The following is a 21,718-nucleotide window of genomic DNA, read 5'->3' as shown; positions in this document are numbered from 1 at the left end:
ATAAAATCATGTAACCTCTACATTCATTACTGATCTTCAACAAGCATTTTCAGCTCTGTTCTATTTATTTTAAGTCATTACAAAAAACCATTTTGCTTTGTTTTAATTGGAGCTATTTTCATGAAGAAGGGAGTTACAGCTCTGAGGATGACACACAGAGGGGATTACCATGTTCTATAGTTAACTCAAGCAGCCAGACACTAATAAATAAATAAATAAAATGTCTCAGACTGCTTGCCTCACAGGAGTGCGCTTCAGCTTCTCTCTCTAATATGACCTCAAGAGACCTGTGGGAGCACCTAGTACATTACACATACAGTAAATTGTGGGTTTCCTCAAGAAAAGGAAAAATTCTACTGGGGTATACCCAGGAGATAATCACAAACTGACACTGGGTCTGACACAGAGTCCATCTGGAGCCAAGAGAAGACTACTTAGGGCCAGGCCTTGCTTAGCACCTACAGTTCTCATTAAGTTTTTGGCCTTTACCTCTCTGCCTCAACTTCTCCATCTCTTTAAGAAAAGGAATTGGGAAATATTACAGTTTGCCTGCCTGAAAGAGGTATCCTCGGAACTGACGTTGCTAGAGTGGTTTGAAGGTGAGTGCTGCACTTATTCTAACGGCCCAATTCTACCTTGAGTTATATGGATGTAACTCATCATTTTCTATTTGAAATATATCTATGTAAATGAAGACAGAATTGTTAAAAAAGAGTTATTCACCATCTGAATTACACAATAGTCTGTCTTCTAAATTCGTTGGGACACCAACTGACTCATTGACTATTTGGGAGTGTGTCTCAGGCAGACTGCAGTGTTCTCTTTTTCCCACATTCACAAAGGGAAGTGACTTGTAATTCTTGCCTTCCATCATACCGCTCAATGCCAGCACATCTCACCCCATCATACAGATCTGGTGGGGAAGTATGACTTCAGCTGGAAAATTATAAATGCTAATCAGTTATTGTAGCAGATGAAGCACAAAATTCCAGTCAGAGACTAGATCTCTTTTCCCAGATTCCTGTGTGGAGCAATATTGTTTTTGATATTGTACTGTGGTAATAAATAATCTTATAGTAGGGATAAAGAACCATAAGAAACCACTTTAACAAACAAACAAAACTCCCCATTCAAGTCAGTGGGGAGTTCTGTTTACTGTGTAAGTTAGGAGCATATAGTTAGTTAAGTGACACTTAACATACAAAGGATCTGGGTGCACTTCTGCTTACTTCAGATGAGGAATCCAGGCAAAAGATAGGAAAACTCATTTAGATGATATATAAACTTGATTCAAATATTTGTATCTAACTATTGCAGATTCAGAGATGTTCATATAATGACTCTTCCTCCCCCAGACTATTTCTCGCACCTCCATGCTGACTAGTTCCAGTTCTAAGTGAAGAAGGCAGTACTTAAATACCATGAGAACTACAAGAACCATCCAGGAAATATTGGAACTGGAATAATTTTCATAGGATTTCCAAGCCAATTCTGCAGATCACGGTTTTGATTTAGTAAATGTTCTGAAAACAATTAAAAATATATATTACATTACTGAGCCAAAACACTGCAGCTTACAATACTGACACAGCAGTTTGGGGCAATTTTTGCATATATTGCTGGATATTGTAATAGGGATTTTTACTGCTATTATTTTAATAAAGGAAGGTTCAGATATGCATCTGAAGGGTGCTTAATTATCCAGACAGAACCAAATCTCAACTCTGCCTCTCACTAATCCTGGGAGAGGGATTGACATTGTATCAGACTGTGGCCAGCCCTTGCATAGGTACACAAGAGGAGAGGGAACGTACAAAAAGCTATCCCCTTGTGCAGGAGCTCGCCAAAAACAAGGACCCCTTCAACTCCCCTGAGCCTGGGGACTGTTCCCTGCTAGCAACTTCTGGGAAACAAGCCACTCCAAGTGAAGCAAGGAGGAAGCAGAGCCATGGAACTACTCTTTACCACCTCCCTTCCACACACAGATACTATGCCAGCAGGTTTGGCTGGCTGCTAGTGGAAGGGCAGGCTGCACCCAGTGTAAAGGTGCTAGCACATTCTCCTGGCTAGCACAGAAGTTCCAGGAGGGACGGTGCCTTGTTGAGATAGTGTCAGCATCACCTTTAGAAGATGCGACTTTGGTGCCTAACAAGCTGGAGGCGGAGACAGAGAGAAACGGAACACGTAAACATTCTAGATGGGGAGGAAAAGGATGAGATTAAACGTGGGCACAGCAGGAGACCTGTGCTTGCCTTAGGCTTGGTTAGCTGCCAAATGCAACCTCTTCACAGGGAGAACAGCCAGAATGACATACTAAAAGAAACATTTTAAATGGGCTGGGAGGCCCTCCACCATCAAGAAACTTGCCTGCTCCAATGAGATGCTGGTGCATAGGAGCTTTAGATTATGGATCACAACAATCAGCATTGTACAAAAACTAGAGTGGAGGGGGGCTCTTCGGTCACGTCCCCACAACTCTCTGTTTTTCATTTATTTGAATGAGAGCACCACATTAACATACAAGTTCTCTTGTTTAACTGATAGGAAACTACTGTTCTGCTGTTAAAAGTAGTACAACCCCGGACATTTCTAGTTTCTGAGAAAGGCAAGAGAAAGGCATACTTCCTAAATACAGAGGCAGAAAACAAGCAAGAGAGTAAAATGGAACTTTTAGTGCCAATAATGTGTAAATATAGCACCAACAGATACTGTGCCAGCCTCATTTATACAAGTGGCACTAGAAGGAAGCAGGTTGCTGCTGCTAGTTCTGAAGGCAGGTGCTCATTTGGAAAAAAATATTTACTGTAAAACATGCATATCCCATCAAATCCAGGTGCTAATACATAACAAACAATGACAGAGAGAGTTTTTGTGGTTGGGTTTCCTTCTTTATTACATTTTATATAGTGGTGGCTGTTTGCCATTGTTACTTGTTCTAACAGTGCTGTCAGGCACTGTTAATCAATGTCATCTTGCAACCCTGAATTTCAGAGGATGATAAAGCAATGCCTACCTATAAAACACGTTGTGAGATGCTTTGGAATCCTTCATTGTGGGAAATGCCTTATAATGTACATCATACTCATCAAGTCATTCATTAGCCATAAGAAGCAGACATGAATATTAGCATTTCCACAGTCAAGGACCATTGACAAAACCGGAAGTAACACATGATCCAGGCTAAGAAAAACCCACACTGATACTGGCAGGCCATTTTCCATGTCAAAATACAGCACACCTACCAATCTGGGTAAAAGGCCTGGGAGGACTTGAAGGATATGTGTAAGATATTAGAAAGAAGCCTGAAGCCTGAATGTTTTTTTAAAGTGCACTAGAGATGTTCAAAACTAATTTCATATATGAAGGGGTGAAGCATTATACCCATAACACTGCAATAAGTGGAAGAGTACAGCAAGACCAAGAGGAAAAAATAATTCTGGGTAGATAATCCAAAGGGGGTCCCATGTTTGGCAACTTGACACTTACCTCACCTCTTTCAAAAAACACAATCTGGCTTTTGGACCTGCATTTTTAGTTGATTCAGGTCACCTTTAGCCTTCATCCACCCTTAACTGAAATGAAAATTGGTTAAATTTGCTTGCATTGCAGCATGTTAGAATGAAGGTTGTATGGCACATGAGAGAGAGAGAGAGAGAGAGAAAGGATTCACAGTAAGTGAGAATCCAGCCATGACATACAGCCCAGACACCCCTGTTTATTTCAATGGGACTGTGTGGGATGAGAGTCAGGATATTTTTTGCCCATATTTCAGACTTATAAGATTACTTGAAACTCTGCATAGTCATTTGTAGCTTTATGTTTAAAGATGGGCGCAAATCAGAACTAAACAGACCTGAACATTGTTGGGGAATGGAGGAGAGCTGGATTTTTAATCCTTTGATCTGGATGCAAATGTTGCTGCTGATTTCAATCTGTTTAATGGGATGAACCAAACTCCCAGATCTGAACACATCCAAGCTGTTGGAGGATGAAATCTGCATTCAGATTTGATGGCTCAGGCCCACCACCGGGCTTAGTCCTCAGTGCAGCTGAGGGGGGGGGGGGGGACAAAGGCATCTCAAAGCCACTTCTCCATCTCCCTGAGCAAAACAGCTCCCAAAAGAAGTTGGGGCAACTGCAGTATCATAAATCACTCCAGTCACTCTCCCTCCAACCACAGGGATCCTCAGATGCCCCTTCAAAGCAGCTTTATGACCTTTTTGTGCCACTGGAACGGCATAAGAATTGGGCGGTTACTTACACACAAACACACACACCCCTTAATATTGCATGGGGCACAAGAGAATTTTTATTTTAAATTTATTGCTGAAGGTCAGAGTGGCTATCACTAAATCTGAAAGGTGTACGCTGAGGAATTTTGACCCACATAAACCCAGGGAGCATGGTGTAAGGATTTCATTTTGTAAAAGTACAATTCTCATCTTGCTGGTGTTTTCTCATCTGACAGGAATGGTTTATGCTACTGCTGGACCATTATACACATCTTTAAAAACATTACTTTGTAGATTATCTAGCTTATTTCTATACCTACTAACTTTCCACATCAGCTCACAACTCTCCATTCAAGGGAGACCTGTTCCAGTGCCCAAGAATGCATACGTTACACTGCAATCTCCCTGCTAGTACTGATGTACAAGGTATTGAATTCATTGTTTGCTTTGGAAAAATCTCTTTGTTCACCACAGCCAACATCTCACGCTTTCCTCATGTGTTATGTAGCCATGGAACCCACTAGATGGCATTTCCCATTTTCACTGTCATGGCAATAGATTCATTTTGTACCTAACTCTTTTCTGGCAATCTATCTGACTTACCCAATGCCTAAGGCATTCTGTATGGCATAATTTTTTGTTCTATAACTTTGACTTTCTTCCAGATATTTATTTGCTTTGGCTAACCCTTCTATGATATGCAAGAAGAGAACTAAATTCATTTGTTTGAATTCCACAGAACCTTAAAAAAGGTACAAGGGTGGATGATGCAGAGCTACAATTTGTTGAATAAATATTCTCTTATAACAATAACTCACTAGCATCCAGCAGCAAGACGAGGATGAAGCACAGATGAAATCTCTTTGAAAATGTTGGGGTGACATCTTGAACAGTGGCTTAATCTTTCCTCTTTCCCATAGGGGATAGATGCTGTGAACACTTACAAAAGTGAATAAAGTTACTCACATGAGCAGTCCCAAAAATCAGAGGTACAGATGCTTAGAAACTTTGCGGGGGTGGGGGAGAAAATAGGCCACCAGGTGCATATAGGTGTCTAAATGTGGATTTAGAAGCTTTGTTTTCTGCATGGTCACAAAGGAAACCTGAGACATAGCACTCCTAGACCTATGCCTTAGTGACAAGACCATCCATCCTCTCCCCAAACAATAGATGTTGGTTTGCTGCCTTATTAAGGAAGGGTGAAGTGGGGGCTAAGTTGTGCAACTTACTCCTCTAGAGTTTAAGTAAATCTCACATTTTGTAAATGATGAAAAATCAGGGTGTCTTGCCAATCTGGGGTAGATGAGATGATTGGTTGGGTCAATTGGTATTGGGAAAGTTTCTTGGCTCCTTAAAGGACTTCAGAGTCCAGCTGTCTCTTTTGGGCCAAATTTCTTTCCCTCCCAGAATCCAACCCCATCATAGCACGCTCAACAATATATTAATATATTTCTTCCCTATTTCTAGTTTCTTTCTGGCTCCTATGTCCTGCAAGTCTTCCTGCCTCCACTCTGGACAACTGGGTTTTAGCACCCACACTATGGGGTGCACCATCTTAAGCCCATGCCTCCCTCTCTCCCCCTGTCCAAATTTTCTCCTTCAGAAGTGAGTCAGTGTTTTCATCAGGGCTGATCTCTAGTTCCCAGTCAGAATACTGTAGGGACCTGAGGTGGTGTTAATAAACACCATCTAAATTAATTGCATAAAGAGATGGCAACTTAAGGACTGAGCAAAAATACTCAGTATTCTATTGGTCCCAAATTGTCACTAATATATTGTGTTTGCGGGTAAAGTAGTTTTAAAAGTCAAACAAAAGAAGCTCTTAAGTGCTACTTATTAATGTTCTGCTTATTGATGTTTTCCCACAAGGATACTTTGCTAAATTTTACTGTCCTTGCCTATTTAGGACAAAAAATCTAAAGTGCAATGCAGCATGTTTTTTTCTTCCTTATCAGCCAGCATTCTCTGTTCATAGCAATATGGGAACAATGAGGAAGAGAAAGTGACAGAGAAAATAAAAATATATAACAAATAAAGAAAGCCGGGGGTGGGGAGTAAATACATTGGGGGCACCTGGCAATGCACTAAGGTCAATAAAGCAAGCACATTCTACATTTCTGCAATGGCTTAGATTTATTTTAAATACTTTTGGGAAAACATTTACGTCTTGTGATGTTTACTCTAAGATGTAGAGAAGGATCGCTTCTCAGGGTGCACCTTCAAAATGTACACTAAAACAATACTCAGTTTCTTAAGGAGCAGAAGTAAGCTACCCTTGTTTTGCTTTGTCAGAACTCTACATGCTCTCATTGAGAGTAGCTTTCCTTACCATGGGTAAAATTCATCCTCATAAAGGATCAGCTCGCTAAGACCCTGCACCGCTTATACTCTAAGTCCTAGACAGGTCTGAAGTTGGACTTGACCAGTAGCCTTGTGATGGCCTTCTGCACAGAGGCAAATTTCGCTACATCTGCAAAAGTCAACCTCAATTAAACTGGAAACTATTATTTAAATTTAAGAAATGGGCCCAAACCAAAAGCCTAGATCTGGCCACCCCCATACTTTGGAGGTGTTAGATGTCAGAATCACTCCCTTTATAATGAGCTGAATCAAAACCCCACAAGCTCTACACTCTAAGTTTGGAGAGTTTGAAATTCTGTTCTGAGCACTGTAGTTAAACCATCTCTAGCTGCTATCAGTATTTTTGGAGTTTCCATCCTAACGGAAGTAGACATAATTTCACCATCAACAGAGCCAAATGGGGGCACTGCCAGTGTCAGATAAACCCATTTCCATCTTGCTCTACCAGCCATTTAATCAACAAACATAAAACTTTAAAATTATACATTCTCTATTTGTAATTGAAAATATTTCATTAAAAATTAGATGAGGGTTGTAGCAAGAAAAAGAAAATCATAGTTGCTATAAACAAATAGTAAGGGGATCTCCAACCATGCGGCTACACTACAGTCTGATTAAATAATTTTAGAAGCAAAAAAAAAGAAAGACACCATGAGGGTTAGAGGGAAATGTTAAATTAGTGTGAATAAATGAATGCTTCTGTTATGTATGGGGCAATGGCAGCTATGTAAATGTTAGTGAACTGAACTCAGCAGAGGATAAACTACTGAGTTGGAGGAAGGCACTAGCAACCTCTAGCTGCTGCTTAATTATGAATTCATTCTAAAAGAGATGCTCTAGTTCAAACGTCTCATTGGCTTAATTCAGGAATCAGTTGGTGAAATTCTATCACCTGTGTTACACAGAAGCTTAGATTAGATTTCACAGTGGTCCTTCCTGGTCTTTAAAAATCAATTAATATTTTTCCTGGGTGAAATTCCCCTTGTGCAGAGGGCCAGTGCAAAGCCAGTTCATGAATTACCTTAAAACCCCCTCAAAATAGGGATGACGTGGATGCCAGCATTATGATGGATGTCTACATGGGCCAAATTTCATCTCCTTTGATAAGAACTAAATAATTTTTACCTGGACCATGTCTCAATCTCAGATTGATGAGTCCAGAACTCTATTACAAAACACTACAACAAACAAGACTGAATGGGAGCCACAAAATTAAACTTACTCAGTGATGCAGTGATTGAGAAAATACCATTGTCCCCATACTGACATAAGACATTTTCCAGTCTAAAACTGTAATAATGGATGGTGTAACCAACACATTATTAACAAAGTGGGCATAAACCAGAGGAAATTCGCTTCATAGACACAGAGATGTTGTGATAGATGAATGAAAAAAGGGGAGAAACCATCAGTCTGAGGTTAAATACACACACAAAATAACTCTAAAAATAATATTTTGCCTAAGCACACAGCAGTTGCACAGTTTTACCCTCTCTCTCACGAGGTGGTTGCCAGGATTCTGGACTAGACATTGGTAAGACATGGCTTGCCTTTGATTTTTCTCCCAATATTGCTTTGACATTATTTTGGAATTAAGTTGTTAATGTCATAAAACTCTGCCCTCTTTCCAGACACAAAGGCAAACCAAATTCTGACCTATGGGGAGAGGCAGAAAAGTGTCAGACCTTGAGTATCTGGTCAGAGACTGTGTGTTCCCAAAAGGTGCTGCCAAGATACTATCTACAGCAGGGCTCGGCAACCTTTCAGGAGTGGTGTGCCGAGTCTTCATTTATTTACTCTAATTTAAGGTTTCACGTGCCAGTAATACATTTTAATATTTTAGATGGTCTCTTTCTATAAGTCTATAATATATAACTAAACTATTGTTGTATGTAACATAAATAAGGTTTTTAAAATGTTTAAGAAGCTTCATTTAAAATTCAATTAAAATGCAGAGCCCCCCGGACCAGTGGCCAGGACCCGGGCAGTGTGAGTGCTACTGAAAATCAGCTCGCGTGCCACCTTCGGCATGCGTGCTATAGGTTGCCTACCCCTGATCTACAGTCAGGAAGGGACAAGAGGAAAGACTAGTGACTGAAAGGAAAGGAGAAACTAGAGACCCTCAAGATACAATTATCCACAATGACTGGAAACTTTCAGAATGGGAATTCTGGATCCTATTTGTACTGGAATATAGTTCTATTCTGGAGCAAAATGAAGCAAAATTTCAGTTTTTCTTCCCATGAATCAAAAAAATTCAAAAATCCTTTGATTTCAAGGTTTTTAAGCAGCTGGAAACATTTTACAGAGGTTTAACTGTGATGGCATGCAAAAGGCTCTAAACTATTGATTCTAACAAAAGAGGCAGTAAGCAAAACAATGGAGAGTTTTTCTAGAAAGTGAAACCAGCAGGAGAAAAGACAGTCACTGCTGAGAATCCTGATACTTGAAAATATGTTGTTTCCCTTCAAGGAAATACAGTCTAGCTTGCAGTTATGTTCTGCCATGCACATTTTAGTACCTCTCCACCTCCTCAGTGAGATTCTCAGCAATCTCTATAGACCTGAAGGCTTGTCAAAATGAGAGTTACATCACTTTAAATAAATTGGTTTGAAAATTGACTTAGTTAAAACTAAAGTAAAAATCCGTGTGACCACTCTTATTTCAGTTTAAAGTAGGCTTATTTCAGTTTATCTTAAGTTCACTAAGATTCAGTTTAAGCTATACTAAAACTAGCCACCCAAACTGAAATAAGTTTATCTACGCAAGCTTTTGCTCTGGTTTAACTGAGGCCATTTTAAAACCAATTTCAGTTAAACTAGTGCAATTTTCATGTAGACAAGGCCTCATACACCTCATATGAGCCATCCAGAGAAAATCCTTCTTTCCTTCTTTATATCTCCAAAGATCTGCCACATTGGAGTTCAGATTGTGCTGAGCACTAGAAGAGTTTTGCACCAGTTATTCATCCTGCAAGTGTGCCACTTTACTACTGGCATACGCCTATTCTTAAGAGCTGTGAACTAGCTGCTATCGTAAAGCAAACTATTTTAGTGCCCTATTCTCATGAACATCACTGATTTGAGGCGTCCACTGTTCTTTGGTGACCTTTGAAATACAAGTGCCTTTCAATAATTCTGTTCTAGTAAGTGAGGATCTCTAAATATTTCCAAGCCTAATAATAATTCTTTAATGTTGTTTTCATATACTTGCATGAATACATAAAGTAAGATGTGTTTTATTAATAAGAAGGGGAAGTCAGTTTCGTTGCAAAAGGCCCAGACAATGAGATGTGATACTGGACCATGAGTGCTTATGATGGTGTTGAAGAAGACAGACGTTTTCCACATGCCCCTGGGGAAACAATTGAACTTAATTCAAACTGCAAATAGGGTACAACATTTTACCTGGAGAGTAATTAACAAATGGAGTAGATCACCAAGGGATGTGGTAGATTTTTCATCAGAGTCTTTAAACCATAATTGGATCGCTTTCTAAAAATATGCTCTAGTTCAATGACAAGTTATTGGACTTTATGTAGGAATAATTGGATGACATTCCATGGCCTGTGGTATGCAGGGGCATAGAATAGATCACAATTATCTCTTCTGGACTTAAAATCTATGAATCTACAAGAAATGTAAAGGGTTTAACCTGCTGCATTCTATATTTATGAAGCACCCATGAAATGCTTGTATAACCCAGAGACTTTTAGACTGCAGCAGTGAGGAGAAGTCACCTGGTTTTCCGCATATGTGCATATGGCAGAGCAGGAGACAAAGCTAGAAATGCCAGGAAAATTCCAGACAAGGGTGTGGCAATTACTGAGCATGCTAGAGAACATTTCTTTTAGTCTATAGAAAATCCGCTTTGTGTATAGGTGGTTCTGGATGTCTTATAGGCTATAGAGCTTATAGAAATCACATTTAGCTATCAGATAACAGCTTTAAGTTGGGATTTGTCTCAATTAATGGAGAGGAATAGAGGCAGAGCTCAATGAGATGAAAGTCTTTAAATACCTTATCTGACTTAGCTGGGCTTATAGGGAAAGCAGTGCTGCCAACGCTCACAATTTTTTTGTGAGTCTTGTAATATTTTGTATTTTCCTTAAAGCCTAGCTCCTGGAGTCCTGTGATAATGTCAATTTATCTTTCATTTTAAAACTGTCTAGCCCTCATGGTTGTAGAAAAGCCTGAAGAAAAGTGAATCCAAAGGTTAAAAAACTCAGAAGTCTAATAAAAAGAAACCAATTTTTTTTTATTTATTCTCATGATTTTTAAGCCACTCTCTCCATTTTTGGCGGGTTGACTCATGATTTTTGAACACTTGGGGTTTGGCCATACAGGGAAAGATAGTAACTATACAGTTTAGATTTTAGTACCATTTTGACACAAGTCTTTAAATAGAGTCACTTTAATAAAGTGTATTAAATAGTTACACACACACACACACACACACACACACACACAGAAATATAGATTATACTCAGAGCACCAAGGGAAGAATTTTCCTTTTCTCATAGATTTAAAAAAATATAACATGCATGCAATATAGAATCTCAGGTGAATATTTAGAGTAATCCAAATAAAACAACAAATTTTTGTTTATTTCAATAATGGTCTTAAAACTTAGGGTCTTCAAACTTGCAGCAAATAAGAGTTGAACACACACATGAAGCCAGAGATGCATGACTTAATATAGTGATAATATTTGTGCCACCACATATTTTAAATGATATTCTTATCTTATTTTTACTGGTGTAAACCAGGAGTTACTCCACTAAGGTCACATGAGTTTCATCAGATTAAGTGGAAGGGGATTCTGAACTTGAGAGCTCAAGATGTCCCACCATCAAGCTGGTGAGGTGCTCCAATTGCATGAAAGTGAGCTGGTATTCTAATGCATTAATAGCATTGTTCTAATGCATTGATGTGAGCTGCAAGTTACATCAGCTCTTAATATGATGGACAGAAAAATAAAAAACATTCACCTAGTAAAGCAGCAATAAATTGAAAAGAAAAGAAAAAAGCATCTTGCAGCAATCCCATCTACAGGAATAAATGCTTCAGAACTGATGAATTTTTAATACAGCAATACTGACAGATAAGGAATTCAAAAGAACTCCAAATAATGAAGTTAAAAGTATCATCGGATCTGTATTTCAGAATTCCCAGGGCTTTTATCCAGCTGCCTGAAGATTCTGTCCAGAGGGCAGTCGTTCAACTATCTGTCAGAGTTCATCTCTCAGTAACTGGGAAAGATGAAAAGACCAAAAAGAAGACTACCTTTATGTGGAGATATTGTGTATACACATATGCTGTTCCAATGCCTTCTGAAAAGCTTAATGTTTTATAGCATGCTGCTTTTACTCAAGGTGCAGTTGTACCTGGCAAAATGTTTGGGCTCCATCAAGACACCCCAGGTCTGTATCTACCATTGTAATGAAATGGAGATGTCAATCTGCATCACAGATGTCAATCTGCATCACAGGTACATATGGCAGCCATTGAAAAATGGTACTTTATTACAAACAGATACATAGAAAAACATCAGTACCTGAAATATTTCTTTCACAAGTAAGTTATCGTATCGCTAGAGTAATCAGCTGAGAATATTCAGGTAGCCATTACCAGCCTCTATCCTGAAATCCCTGATGGAAGATTAAAAGGAGGAATCTGACAGAACATGACAACAATCTTACGGGCATTTTTGACACACTAGTGTCCACAATCTCGTCTCTAGATTACCAACATACGACAAACAAAACTGAAGAGGAAAAGGAAAAAAAAGAGTGGAAAGACAAGTCTGTCCACATCATTAATGAACAATCAAAAGTTGAAGGGAACATCTCAGCGTATGTGCTATGCCTTATTCACAGAAGGTTTGGATTAATAAGACAGCAAGCCCATTCACAAAGTTAGGTTTGTGTGTACCATGTGAATGAGATTTTATTTTAAGGTCCTTGTATAGGGTAGTGGGAAGAAATCTATTCTGGCATGGTTGTCTAGCAACCCTATAATAATATGAGAGTAGGCAGGTGTCACTGAAAGCAACCAGTTGGATAAGGAAACCAGTTTCAGTTTCATATTACCAAAGCATTATAATGAATGATTAATACAAGTAATTTTCAAATATTACCAATAGCTTGACTATGTTGTTCATATTACTATGATATTACTACCACTATGGTTATTATACAGTACCTTGCAGGATGTGCCTAAAACCTCAGAAACCAAATGAGACATACTGGGGCACAATCCAGACTAATAAGTAGCTGTGTGACCTGTAACCTGGAGTGCCCTTTAAAATGCCTTGCTGCTGTAGCCTCCAACATGGACTGCTCACAAACAGCCTCCAGCATGTAAGTCACTCCTAGCTACGTCTGTGAGTGCCCCAGCCAGCCAAACATTGGCTCTTACTAGTCTTGGTTATGCAGCAAGGTGACCCCAACACACTCCAGTCCTAGACGTTCCCCCAGAAATGTATGTCCTGTACTGCCCAGCCCTCTCCTGGATAGTACAAATATATTAAGTTTGTTATTCCTTTAAGGGAATAACATACCAATTTATTAGTTTAAATAGAGTACCCAGGTACTCCAAAGTAAACATACTCAATTAGATAAACAGTAAAACAAGTTCATTAACTACAAAGAGAGAGATTTTAAGTGAGTACAAGTAATGAGGCATAAAAGTCAGAAATGGTTACAAGAAAAATAAAGATAAAGATAATATCTGCTTAAGAAACGAACTTAGTTGCAAAGCAAACTTTCTCACCACGTACTCCAGCAGATTACTGGCCAAACTCTTCAGGTCAAGAACCCCCTCTTCCCCCAGTCCAAGAGATGTTTTCCTTCTTTTTATAGTCCTGTTCTCCCTTTGAGAAGTATTTCCAGCCGGAAACAAGGTGACAGGCAGTCTGGTGAAGAAAGGGAACCCTATGCTATTTCTTTGCTAAGATGTTGATTTTTGTCCCTACCTACTTCCTTGCCAAAGAATGGCCACTTAGCAGGTAGTACTATTGACACCTGGCTGAGACATCAGCTTGCCCTCTGTCTCTGAAGAGCTGGTTTAGCCATCCCCCAGACTTATCTGGGAAACATACTTCAGTCATGATTTCATGTTATGTTCATAATTTTGCATATAATGTTGCTATGTGTATTTTGCCATGATATTACTAAAAAGCAAGTTATGAGTTTTTAAATAATACCTCACAAGGCATACCTTGTATGGACATTATTACAACAGTGTGTAGGGTGTGACCACAGGGCTATGTTCTGTCATACCATATACAGCTACCGTTGGGTCTTAGTCTTTAAATAATGCCTATTTGCTGTTTTAACAATTTTTGTTTTCAGTAGCATCTCCCACATGCTAGGTGCTGTATATAGTGTATATGAAGGCACAGTCTCTGCTTACACTATATGGGGCCCAGTTTTGAAGCTGAATGCACTAGCACCAATTCCCTGCACATATATGGAGTTCTATTCAATTTAACAGGGCGTTGGTGTGTTCACAGATCACACTAGTAAATCTGATTGCATGACTGGGGCTTGAAAACTGTTACTAGAGAGCCCACCACTATAGTACCTAAGCATCAAGGCCTATGGCCCTACTAATAGCTGGTCTTATAGCTACCTTATGAACTGATAAATCTTATCATGCCAAGTTTTATGCTGATTCAACAAATGTTTTATTACTTGCTATGTCCCTGAATCATAGGAAAATAATTTATCTGGTCAATATTCCTCAGATTCCTGATCCCTCAATATATGAAAGGTTTGATCTCTACTGATAAACATATCCATGATGAACAAATATTTTCCATATTTCCCCAGCCCTCCGTTCATCCCTGGAGTCGCCCCTGACCACTCCAGACTGGTGTTCCCCTCCCCCCCACCCATGTACCCGATTTCCACTAAGCTGGGGTGATGGACAGGGGGAATCTGTGTGTGCTGCTGCCTCTCTGGGTCCGGAGTTGCTGGCAGCTGCTTGTGTCTGAATCAGACATAGCTTTATCTGAGATAATATGTCCTAAAACTTCTTCTCTAGAAGTATTAGAATTTATAGCAAGAAATGTTTTTTTCACTCCAAACACTGCTATAGCTTTACGCATTCTTTTAACATTACCAATATCAGTGTTTGTAATTGTGATTTTGTTATAAAAGGTAATAATTGGAGATATACCAATCTCCTAGAATTGAAAGGGACCTTGAAAGGTCATTGAATCCAGCCCTCTGCCTTCACTAGCAGGACCAATTTTTGCCCCCGATCCCTAAGTAGCCCCCTCAAGGATTGAACTCACAACCCTGGGTTTGGCAGGCCAATGCTCAAACCACTGAGCTATCCCTCCCCCAAAATGAGTACACTAGTAGGAAATTGTTTCATTTCACTAACTACAAATTTCATTTTTTTAAAACAGTCAAAAAAAAAACCAAACCAAAACAAAAAAACCATTGCAAAGTGCAAACATGTGTAAAAGCCAAAAAAAGGAGTGGAGGCCAAATTTTTTTTTGCTCGGGGCAGCAAAAAACCTAGAGCCAGCCCTGACTCTAAATAAAAATAATAAAATAAATATGTAAGCACCAAAATACTTTACCTTTCACTTCCTAATGACCACATTATTACTCTCTGCTCCCAAGTACCTATCCAGGCTGTCCCATTATGTTTAACTCCCAGCATGGTTTTAGGAAGCCACAGTGTTGAGTAAGATTAGCAAAATCACATGACTTTAAAGAAAACAGCTTCAAATGCAGCCATAGTTCTTTCCTTGCAATAGATGAGATAAGAGTTATAAACTTACTACCAGAGATTTGGGGAACGAGTAGAAGAAGTGCGAGTATGAAATTACCTGCTACACCTCCCCTGAGAATTGGTAGTTAGAAAGTTAACTTCAGCATGAGTTTCAATAGAATTTTTAGCAGTCGCCAATGACTGACTAACATTTATTCTGGTACACGATATTTATTTCGGGAGACTGAAAAGCTTAATTGGAAGTGCTTCAAAATAACCAAACATGGATTGAAAATGACTGTCTCCCAAGACTTTCTAGCAGCAATTTCAAGATTTTTTAAGTCAAGTCACCCCCACTTCCTCCTCCTTTCCTTTTCCATCCTCCTCAAAGTGAGATTTTTTTCCTCTCTCACTTACTTTCATATGCCCACATTCAGCTAACTGTACTCAGTACAGCTAATCCACAAGGGACACTCCAGTCCCCAATACCTAATTCAGTAGCTAAGGTATAACTCTGGGAATCTGCATGAAAGGAAGAACCAAGGAATCCTGGTGCCCCACTCCTAAGGACCTTGGAATGATAATGAAGCTGCTCCAATGCCACTACTCCAGCCTCAAGTTACCAGTGGAGTGACAGATCCACCAGCCCTACCCTCATCCTGCCTCATGTCCACAACCACTGTGCTGATGCATCCATCTGAGCAAGGAGCATAGGTAGTCCTGGGCTGTACCGCACACTGGGAGTGCAGGCTTCCTGCACAGACTCTGAAAATCCTGTCCCTTCCTGCAAAATGGAACCACTATAGCTCCTCGGCAGGCAGCTTCTTTCACACTCATGGATGATGCTGGATTTCAGAATAAGGACTTAATCTGCTCCCACCAAAGACAATGAGTTTTGCCAGCAACTTCTATAGGATCACAACCTGGGCCCCCCAAGCCAGATCCTTCAGTCATTACTCAGGCATAACCCCTACTGATTCCTCAGTTACACCTCTTTGGGTAAACCTGCACGACTGACAAAAATCTCCTGCCTTAATTTTAAAAAGAGTGGAAACAAGGCCAAAATATCAGTGGACAAGAACTCAGATGATTGTCACTCTGCTACGGGAGTTTTCTGTCTGGTCACCCATAGAATATGAACACATTTCTGGTGTAACCTGCCCACAGCCCTGCTACAGGATTTCTCTCTGCAAGAATTTCCCCAACCTTTTCCTCGCCTTCATTATAAATTTGATGAGTCCTGTTCAAATAGACTTATATTCATCCAGACCAGAAGAAATTCCATTTATATTTCAGCATTTTCCTAATCTTTTCATTTGGGATGGATCTGTAGTATTTCTGACTGCTGTGTTTGCTCTTGCAATGTAACTATTGCCTCTTTGCTTTTTTCCCCTGGAACCCCCTAATGAATATGTTCCTCCACCCCCCAGCATAAGCTTTATTCTCAGACTATATAGCTGCCATTGGGCTCAATCCTAGAGCCCTCAGTACGTATGCCCTCAGAATTTTCAATGAGTGGTGCAGTACGTTTACTTCCAACCAAACAGGCTCTATTTACTGACAGAAAAAGTTGTCTTTAAAAAGCAAATCATCTTCTTCACCCTGTTCTGTTAGTCAGGGTCAGCGGCTCTTGCTCTTTTCTCCACGTGCTCCTAGTGAGTGCATCTTCCATGCTGACACCTCCCTTCTTCACGAACTGCAACCTCTCCAATCACCTTTTTCTGGGTCTTCCTCGTGATTTTTGTCTCATTACTACGAGATCTGGTCAAGATCACAGCACCGTTGTAGAAAGGGGAGAAGGTGACATGTAACTGTGGCGGGGGGGGCCACAATTGAAAGGCTCTGGAGGGGGCATGTGCGCACCCCACACATTGCCTGGTGGTCTGCAAAGCAGGCAGCAGCACCAGGACTCCAGCAGCAAGGAAGGAGATGTGAGATGGGGAAGGGGAGGAGCTCAGCTGGCAGCCAACCACCCTGCTACTTCCTGCCTCCCTGCACTGCACGGACGTGCAGCTGCCAGGGGGGAGCACGGCCTTCTTGCTGCTGGGCATCCCGGCCAGAGATGTTCCAAAAAAATCAGGGGAGGAGGAACATGACTCCACATCCCCCTCCAGGCATCACCTCTGTTTCCTGTGCCTCTTCTCCCCTTACACCTGCACTCCCCTCCTGTGCCACCTTCTCCCTTTACCCTGCACTCCCTTGTGGCCCTACCCCCCTACATTCCCTGCCCCACACCCTTGGGGCAGCTGGTCTATCTCCAGTGGCTACACGTAGCTTGCTGGGAACCAGCCACGGAGCCCATCCTCCTTCTGCCCTTCCCACAAGCCCCAGTCCAGCACCTGCAGCACTGTGATCATCTCCCCCACCATGAAACGCAGCCCCTGCCAACACCAATGCGCGCCTGTCTGAGGCTTACAGTTTGGGGGAGAAACGTCCCCTTTTTGCCCTCAAACTATGCCTATGTTAAAAAATTGGGGGGAGAAGGGGGTGCATGGCCCACCAGTTCCAGCGCCAGTGGATCTTGTACTCTCAGACCAACATATCTTGCCTCGTCACTTCAGATGATGCAACCAGTTGACATTCCCTCAGCTTTTCAGCGATGGGGGCTACCTGCATCATGACGCATACTGTTTCACTGCATACGCAATCAGCCCTTCTCTTCCACCTGGGCATTTTCATTGCATAGCCTATTAGCTCCCAGCATACACCCACACGTTCTCATTTTGGCAGTGTGAACTAGTAGTTCTCTTCCTCATTGGCCAGGATTCTACCCCATGCATCATGGCTGGCCTAATCATGGTCTTACACACTTGGCTCTTTAGTTTACTTTTAAAACACCATCTAATTTGGCTAACTGGTTACCTACACGTGTAGGACCCAATCCCACTGTAGTCAGCTACATACTTGAATAATGACCAAGGACCAAATGCTGGCCAGCCTCTAGGCAGATGCTCAGCAAGAGGGAGCACAAGAAACACCAACTCCCATTCTTGCAACTCTGCTCACTAAAATCCAACAAGACAGCATGATCCCTGCTCTTTTCTGAAGTTCCTTCAGGCAGGGAGGGAGCAGTAGGCCACAGCTCCACCCCTGCTTCATACTGGCCAATGGAGCTGGCTGAGTAGAGAGGTAGGAGTTTACTATACACACTGAAAAGATATTGCCACAGTGTGTCCTGGCTGGGAAACCCTAGAAGAATTTTGTCTGCTTCTCTGCACACTTCCTCCATCACACCCAGTGGTGCATATAGGAGAATGTAGCCCATAATAGCTAAGAGATTACTTCTGTACCTCTAAGGAGTACTTTGCTATACCTAGGCAGTTCCTAATGTATCCACAGATCCTAACACATTGTTCAGTTCCTTAAAACATCAGGACACACCAATCCACTGAGCAGAGGTTGCATTGCATCAGACATTCAAATGAAGCCACCTAATTGGATATCTAATCATTGAAATAGACGCTGCTGCATTTATCTCCACGTGCCTCATTTAGTTTTATGACTACCTTTCAGAAACGAATGTGTTTGACGACCTGTGTGTGCAGAAAAGTTTTTCCTTCCAGAACTTTGATGAAGATATGTTGATAGCAAATGACTTGCTTCTCCTTTCTCTCTGCATGCAGCAGCAGAAATAAAAAAGGGGTCATTTCTTCCTATCTTGAGATAATTAGTGCCATTAATTCATAAATAAAAAAATGCACCTCTTACTTGGTTATGCAGTGTGCTATTGTCAAGTCATTAAGTCAAATGGGGAGGGGGAAAAGATACATTATGCAGTACAATCATGGGTGGATTGAATCTAAATCCACCCCTTGATCTACATCCCTGCAGAAGGGTAAGACCTTGTGCCAGAGCTTCAGGCACAAATTGGGTGGAGGTAGAGCAGGGATTCTATGCCCAATACTTGCCCTATAAATCGATGAGCAGAGAGGGATATAGGCACAGCCGCACTTTCCTACATACTGGCCAAGAACCAGGTGAGGGAGGACCATGCCACACTCTGTAAAGGGGAGTAAGAAAATACCCCCACCCAGTGAAAAAGGGAAGCAGGTGAAGAACTGTGCCTCAGAGATGCGGCTGTCTGGCTTCTCAGCCCTAAAGACTTTTCCAATAACCTCTAAAACCAGTACAAGGCTGTGAGAAGTTATCTCACCCTCTGAACCTGTCAAGCACTGGCACAGATCTGAATATCTGAGCTGTAGCTGGTCATCTTACTTACAATTTCCTAGTATAGGCTTGCAGACTACTGGAGCATCTATTTTGACAGATTTAGGGCCAAATTCTGCCTTGACTTACACTCTGAGCAAGCCCACTGAGTTCAACAGGGGCCAGTGATGTGTAAATCAGATCAAGACACGGGCAATAATGATCCAAGTAAATTTATACTTAATCTTTAAGAAATGGAAATATGAATTCAGTTGCAATCAAGAAATACTCAGTGAATCAGTAAAATATTTGACCATGAAAGTTCTGTGCTGCTAAGTAAAAATTACTTGGGCTTAGACTGTCCCCCCCTAATTTGTATGACTAGCCAGTTGCAAATCCATCAGTTGTAAGACTTAAAGGTAGACTCTTGTAATAATTTATACAATCTAATAAAATAATTGCAATGTAATATTTTCATAATAAGTCTTTAAAAAGATGAAGTAATAATTCTTCCCCAAATTTATTACTTGCAATTAATTGGTGGGAAATGCACACAAAGTAGAAATTTGAAGATTTCTAGAACCCTTCCATTAACAATCAAGTTCCAAGTCATTTCAATGCAACCAAATGCAAGGTCACACATCCAGAAACCATAACGTGTGGGGGACTGTATCCTGGAAAGCAGTGACTTTAAAACAGACTTTGTGGTCATGGTGAATAACCAACTGAACATGAGCTCCCAATGCAATGCTGCAGCCAAAAGAGCTGACACAACCCTAGGATTTATCAACAGAAAAATATCTAGTAGGAATAGGGAGCACATTCAACCCAAAAACAGGCTGGAAGAGGAAGGGGATTGGCCTGGGTAGCCACAGGATGCACTGATTCATGTTATCTCCACTGCATGGTGGAGTATTAGGAAACATTGAGAAGAACTTAAAGCTTCTCTTCCCCCCACATCCCCAGTTTAACTCCTGAAGGAGACATTGGATATCACTATCTTCCCTCCCCCAGATATTAATCTCCCTGCATTCTGAAGGACCTGCCTTTTTGTTTTAAAAAAAATCTTGGCCAGAGAACCACACCTCATGTGAAGAGTCCTCCAACATTCTCTTTCCAAGGAAGCTAGAGTATAAAGCAGGTGATTTTGATGTCAGTGTTGGCCTCAAACAGATGGTCATTAAATGGCTGATTAAAATTCACACGCAGTCCCCTCTTTATAACAATATCTACGTAAGACAGCCATTAAAAAAGACTGCAGTAGTAACAAAGTCTATTAGGCTGATCTCATTAAACAGACATCATCATTAATAGGAAGCGTTGTACTGTATATGCATCCAAATTAGGTCAGTGAAGAGCACACTGCAATACTTTGTGCATGCACACACACACACACACACACAAGCACTCACACACAATGAGCTCATTACCAGGTTCATACTCCAACACATACAATTAAATAAATTTGGGTCACGCGCTTGGCGGTGAGTCTAGAACACAAGTCCTGGCTTTTTGAAGCAAACGTTTTGCTATCAGGCTGAAGAAGCAATTATTTTGCTGTAACTGGCAGATACTCCATGCAATGTAATACTTAACTTCCAGGGCTTTTTCACATTTCTTCCAAGTCTCTCTTACCCCACTCAAATTTGACCAAACCAGACAAACTACAGAAGCAAAAATCAAGGAGGATGCATGAAAGAAAATGAAACAATCTGTGAACTCAGATCACACAGCATTCCAACACCAATTGCACAGTCAGAATCCAAATTCCTTTCAGGAGAGATTGCCAAGAATATATATAGTTCCCAGTCAGAATCTGGCTGTCAAACAGAGAACTGGGCTTTACAGAAACCTGAGCCTTCCTGCTAGCCAAGCCAGTGGGGACCAGGTGCATACAAGAGGGGACGTGATGCTGATGTAATTGGTTTTTAAAGCACTCCTCGCTGGCCTATCAATAAAATTATAATGGCATGCAGCTTTGGAATAGCCTATTTTGCCTCCCGAGACAGACATAAGGTCCTGCAGTGTTAACATCACAATAGAACCAAGGGGGCAATGAGAACAAAAATGCGTCCCAGAATCATAGCGGTTGAAAATATAGAACTATGTAAAAAGATTCAGACCCTCCTGTAACTGAAATCTTTTTGCAAATTTAGGTTCCAATAAAAGAAAATCCATTGAAAAGGAAAACTTAATTGTGGCATTTGCTAACTTCTGAATGCCAATTTTCTCTTAATTTTGGCACGTACA

At 40.8% G+C, this 21,718-nt stretch overlaps 1 protein-coding gene across 5 annotated transcripts in view; it reads right to left on the bottom strand.

Annotated features, from left to right (window-relative positions):
* Positions 1-21,718, bottom strand: part of ARHGAP24 (Rho GTPase activating protein 24) — a 536,453-nt gene that overhangs the window by 334,632 nt on the left and 180,103 nt on the right. The window lies entirely within an intron of this gene.

This window comes from Mauremys mutica, chromosome 5 (assembly GCF_020497125.1).
Source record: "Mauremys mutica isolate MM-2020 ecotype Southern chromosome 5, ASM2049712v1, whole genome shotgun sequence".
Taxonomy (NCBI): domain Eukaryota; kingdom Metazoa; phylum Chordata; order Testudines; family Geoemydidae; genus Mauremys; species Mauremys mutica.
The sequence above is the reverse complement of the archived record's forward strand: the minus strand, read 5'-3'. Positions and strand labels throughout refer to the sequence as shown.